The sequence below is a fragment of the Berghia stephanieae genome, chromosome 3 (genome assembly GCF_034508935.2).
Source record: "Berghia stephanieae isolate SIO BIC M18660-M18661 chromosome 3, UCSD_Bste_1.3, whole genome shotgun sequence".
Lineage (NCBI taxonomy): Eukaryota > Metazoa > Mollusca > Gastropoda > Nudibranchia > Aeolidiidae > Berghia > Berghia stephanieae.
In genome coordinates this window covers 88,217,356-88,223,449 of record NC_088362.1, presented here as the reverse complement: position 1 = coordinate 88,223,449, position 6,094 = coordinate 88,217,356, and positions in this window count along the sequence as shown.

Below are 6,094 nucleotides of genomic sequence, written 5' to 3'. Positions count from 1 at the left end.
AAATTACGAGACGCAGGAATGAGGCGTTCGGTAATATTTTATTTTGCTTTTGATTAAAGCGCATGGTTTAACATTATGAAATGATGCAGAAGGCGGAGAATTTTTATAAATACGATGCGCGTGGTTAAAGCGCACACATTTATCAATGCTATATTAAGAGGCGCGAGATTACATCGCAATGAGTTATATGAATATTATTATAAGCCGAGGGCAAAGGTGTGAGACATTGAATTTTTATTGAGCAGAGTGTATATTGTTACTGCGAATATTTTGATTATCATCTTTTTCTCCTATCGATTTGCTGTTGTAATTGTAATCAATATTTACTGCGTGGTTTGAATTTAACATTTATATCATAAAATTTGTAATTGAGTTGAAGAAGTTATGTTTAATTGTCAAATCTTAAGTGCGTAATCATTCAGCAATAAATTGAAATGGTAGGAAGTGCTACGATAACACCAATAATAATGATAAAATAAACAAAATCATATTTCATTAAATTAGGGATTTTCTAAGGGGAATAATTCGAGTTAATCAAAGGTAGAAGTAGTGTTTACACTAAAACATTATACAGTCATCACGAAAGAGGACACGTGAAAACATCAGTCATAACGGGAACGCTGATGGCAACGACAGAGCCAACTCAAACACAACCACAACAGAGGTCGGGAAATGTCCTAATCCCTTTGGTCTATCCACGAATACCTTGAAATGGAGTAAGCATCTCGACAAAACACTACGCCATTGATACGTCCAGAATCAACACAATCTACAGACTAAAAATTACACAGCAACCTCAATTACAACGTACCTTTCAACTTATACACACTTGACAGAATTTGTAAAATGATATCTATGTCAACACAGATTTCTTCCATGAACCTTTTTATATTTACATTCTTTATTGAACAATTGGATTACTTGTATATACTTCTACAACAACAATACCCAACGATGTACGATGTCAATAATTACATAAACGTTCAAGATACGATTGTTTTTACAAAAATGATGTCCAATTGTGAACAATACTACTTCCTTCATATGCAGTGGTGAGCGTATTCAAATTTAAACTTATGTCAATATACAAGTGTGCAGCACCCATATCTACAACTTATAAACATTGAATATTATAATAAAGCCTGTCTTAGTATCATTGTAAAAGATAAAGGCTATATATGTATATAAGACAATGCAGGAAAAAGTATCGCAAAACGCCACATGAGCGATTTCCTTGGATTCATTATCGTATGATATTCAACAACCTGCGTTCAAATAACGAAAATATTGTTGACCTTATTCGACCCTACTACATACACTACTAGACTACGTTATTATTACATCCTCTACCTGGTGTGTGGACTCACGTCACCCACCGGAACTCTGCAAGATTACATCATCTACCTGGTGTGTACTCACATGCCACCTCATCAAAACTCGATCAACAAACACAGACAATTACAACACACGACCTCTGTCGACTACTACACACGAACTCTTTGTCAACACATGGCTGAGTTCACAACTTTCTTTTGACTTGCTGGATAAGTCAAACTTCTCGCACACAGTTAATCTTGAATTTTTTACAATTTCATCTACAATGAGATTCAACGTATACACGAGACAACCACAAATATCTACGAGGAGAATCGATCCAGATGCCGGAGATGAATGGATTACAGCGACGTCACAAGACCAAGAAACAACCCAACAGGTTAAGCATACGATTGCTACCTGTAGAGTCTTTTTTCGTCCCAATTCAAAAGACTCGAACAAATACAACACACTAATTGCAAAAGTTGGTCACTTTAGTAACAGCCCACAATCACATACTATGTTAGATTTTACTTATTTAGTTATTTACACTGTACTAAATATGAATAAGTCGGACAGACTAATGACTGATTATTTACAAACACTAAATATGTGATGTGAACAAGCCGGACAGACTATTGTTTGATTATTTATTCAACGCTAAATATTTGAATGTGAAGACATTATTGTGATAATTCTAAGACATTTACAGAGGAAAAAGTTTTTAATTAATTAACAATAAATAAAGTGAATTTATGACACTTGGGCTATGCAGTGACCACAACACACACAACAATGCAACACGTAGACTTGATGCAAACACCTCAACTCTTATAGTTGATATATTTTTTTCATTACATGACAACTCATTCTAAATGGAAACAATGACTAATTAACAATTACTGACCATTTTACAAGATGATCATTCTCAAGATGAACTGTTTACGGAGAAATTTGTTACCTCTGATGGATGACCATAAAGAACATTTTGACTTCAAACTACACCCTGATGATTTAAAAAGCTTAAAAATTGAAACATCAACAATGAACAATGAATGATAATAACTTCAACTTGAATTTTAAAATGATGATAATGCTATTATTATGATTTATTTTTAAATATTTTTTTATTACTAATTGAAATATAATTCTTCGTATTTGAATCTAGATGTCTATAAAACATTATTTGTACCACATATTATAAGTTGGAATTAATGTAATAATGTTGTTTAAATGGAATCATACAATATAAGGGAATGTCAAAGGTATTGGTTTTGAGATGACAGTAAATGAGTAAACATACATGGAAGCTGAGATTATCACCCATGTCGTATAGAGTTGAATTTGAGATTGAATAAGATAACGTGAGTATATCACAAATGGAAATTGAACCATCCTTTTTCACGCAATAATATGTATGTGTGATGGGATATGACGAGAATTAAACACTTTTATTGCTATGAAGATGGAATTTAAGGTGAAAAGATACTTTTTCTTTGAATTTTTAAATAAATGATATCTTACTGTCGATGTTGTAATACTTTAAAAAAGTTTAATCGATAAATATAAATGTTTTAATCAATTTTGGTGTTGGTAAATCTAAATTTTAATCTCTTTTTGATAGATTTGATGTTGTAATTTGAAAGAAAAAAGAATCTATAATCGATATATATCTATTTAGATGTTGTAATCAAATTTGATGTTTGTGAATTTAATACTTTAAAACCTATAATCGATATATATCTATCTAGATGTTGTAATCAAAATTGATGTTTGTGAATTTAATACTTTAAAACCTATAATCGATATATATGAATGTTGTAATCAACTTTGGTGTTTTTGAATTTAAAGTTTAAAGTTGTTAAATGTTTAACTGGTATAAGTATTTGTCATTTTAAAAAATATAGACTATTTCTTACATTTGTTTATTGCATTTTAGTTCGACATTAGATATATATTTAATCTCTTACTGTTATTTTTTTAATTGAAATTGTTTTAAGTCAATTTAAATTCTAAGAAAGGGGCGTATGTAAGAGAGTAAGCCTATGCAAAAGGTTATCTAAGAAATTTGGTGCAAAACTGTCAATTATATATATCAGCAAATGGGTTTAGTGAGTACATAGTGCAGGCATATCAGTTAAGTTTGGTCAGTGCATGACACGTGTGGGCAGTTTTATGTCCAAGCTATTTGAGACGCATGACACGTGTGCGCAGTTTTATGTCCAGGTTACTTGAGACCGTTTTGTGTCCAAGTTAATGGATAGGTTATCATGTTGAGTACTATTTAATCAATCATTCTTAAATTGGTTTAGGGATAGGTTATCGTGTTGAAACATGTGAAACGGGCATTTATCAAAATAATGTTATATCATAAAAGGCGGGGTTTAACATCAATATGTAGGAATTGACGTTTCAGGTTTGAATATGATTGGGTCTTACTATTAGGGGTTGGATTATAGACTGACAGGGAACTGTCGAAACTACAAGGGGGCGTGGAAACAGTGGAACTGTGGGTAAAATTTTGATAGGGATAAAAGAGGATGTTTCGAGGAAAACAGGATTATTATTAGAATTCTGATTCTACCTTTTGATTCTGCATTCAACTTGACCATGAGCTGCACACTTTAAACCTTTTGTGCTCACCATCATTTATTTGCTTTTTCGGACTTAGAAATATTTCACGTATATTGAAAATGGTTACTTAGGCAAAATTAACTTTACATGTGGACTGATTTTACGGATTTGGAACTTATGAAACTGATTGAATTATGACCATGCTATTTGATTTGGATTTCGAATTTATCACAACAAATAAAGCTGTAAGAAATTAAACTTGGAATCTGGATTTTAATTTGAATGTCTTGATGTTGTGCATTCAGTTATCATCATCGGCCCTTGAACTCTTTCGTCATTATTAACATCTACAACACAACGCAAAGGATAATACTACCATCTATGAAAAACACCACTATGCGATCATAAGCCATTACATATGTGTGCAACTACCCCACAAAGACTGTACAACTTATAACAAAATTTTCTGAAGTTAAAGGACAGGTATCGACATCGTTCAAAAATTTTGTCTAAATTCAAGCTATTATTGATGGCACGCACTGAATTATCAAGATTATAACATTTTTTTATAAAACTGCTTCTTAACAGATACAGAAATTTGGTGTTGTTTTTTTTTCTTGCGCTGCTTATACTATTATGACTAATATAATATTTTGACAAATTGAATACTAGTCATTTAAAACAAATAGTTACTGAGTGCTTACCCACTATTATAGATTGAAAAAAAAATGTAAAAAAGGCAAAACACACGTAGACACACAATAGACACACACACACACACACACACACACACACACAAATCAAACAAAAGCAGGGAAAATACCAACAAGAGAAAAAAAAAAAAAAAGAACAATAACCCCCCCCCCCCCAAAAAAAAAAAAAACAAAAAAAAAACAACAGCAAACAAAACAAAACAACAACAACCCCCCCCCCCCCAAAAAAAAAAACAACAAAAAAAAGAAACCAAAACAAAGAAAACCTGCCGAATCTTCCTCTGTGCCTAGCCAACCCAAACTCTCGAGCAGGTATTTGAATTGGATACTTACCAATAGGAGAACACGACAATTGTTCCTTATAAGAAATCAATCACCATTCTGGAATAAAAATCATATCCCAGAAGAAAAAAACAAACAAAAAAAAACCCACGAAATTAACACACACACACACACACACACACACACACACACCTCAAAAAAAACACACATAACTAATTATTTGACTCACAAACAGAGGAGGTGGGGTTTGTGAAACATTTAAGACGATACGGATATATCATGTAATTACGTGGATTCGAATCCAGCTCAGTAAAAGCAAAAACGGAATATTGCCCAGCTTTAGTGTGAAGGACGAATAGTGCAAGCAACACGATTTGTCCGTACGTACGGCAACCACGGTTGAAGCTATTCGATCTTAAGGACGAATAGGGCTACCCTTCTCCAATTGCCTTTGGAATAAAAAAGGTATTCTTTGTAGCAGCATTTTAAAACTTTGTTGTCAGTCAGTACCTATTTATCCATGTTCACATTCAGATATTAAGGAGAAGCTCAACTTCATTAATAATGAAGCGATTAATCATGTTTTACCTTTAAATAAATCACAGATCTCTCATAATATAAATATCTCAGATTTGAGTTTTGCAATATTCCTTGAAAACAGTCGGCTTACACATTGTATTCCATTCTACAATGGAACATTACAACAAACACAACATAATAATAATCGACAACCAGCACGGCTTCAAGAAAAAACGGTCATACAAGACACGATTAATCAATACAAAAGAAGAAATTGCAAGATCACTAGACAACAACAAAAACAAAAAATAATAAAAATAATAATTGATCTCCCGGTACTAGACTTCTCTAAAGCGTTTGACAGACACTAAACCACACAAATGATTACCATTAAAACTAGACCAAAGCAGAATTCGGAATATTGGGCGTAATGAAACAAATCAGAGAATATGGAACAGCAACCTCAAAGTCTTCTACTTTTGTTCACGGACTGGCTTTGTAATCGAACGCAACAAACTGTCATTGACGCAAACTCGTGCGATAATGGAATGTCTTATCAGGAGTACCGTAAGAACTGTACTTGGGTCTTTATGCTTCTTGATATTTATCAATTACATTGGAAACGAATTATCTCCACAAACAAGGCTTAAACTGTACGCAGACGACAATAGATAGTAGCGCAGATGCACATG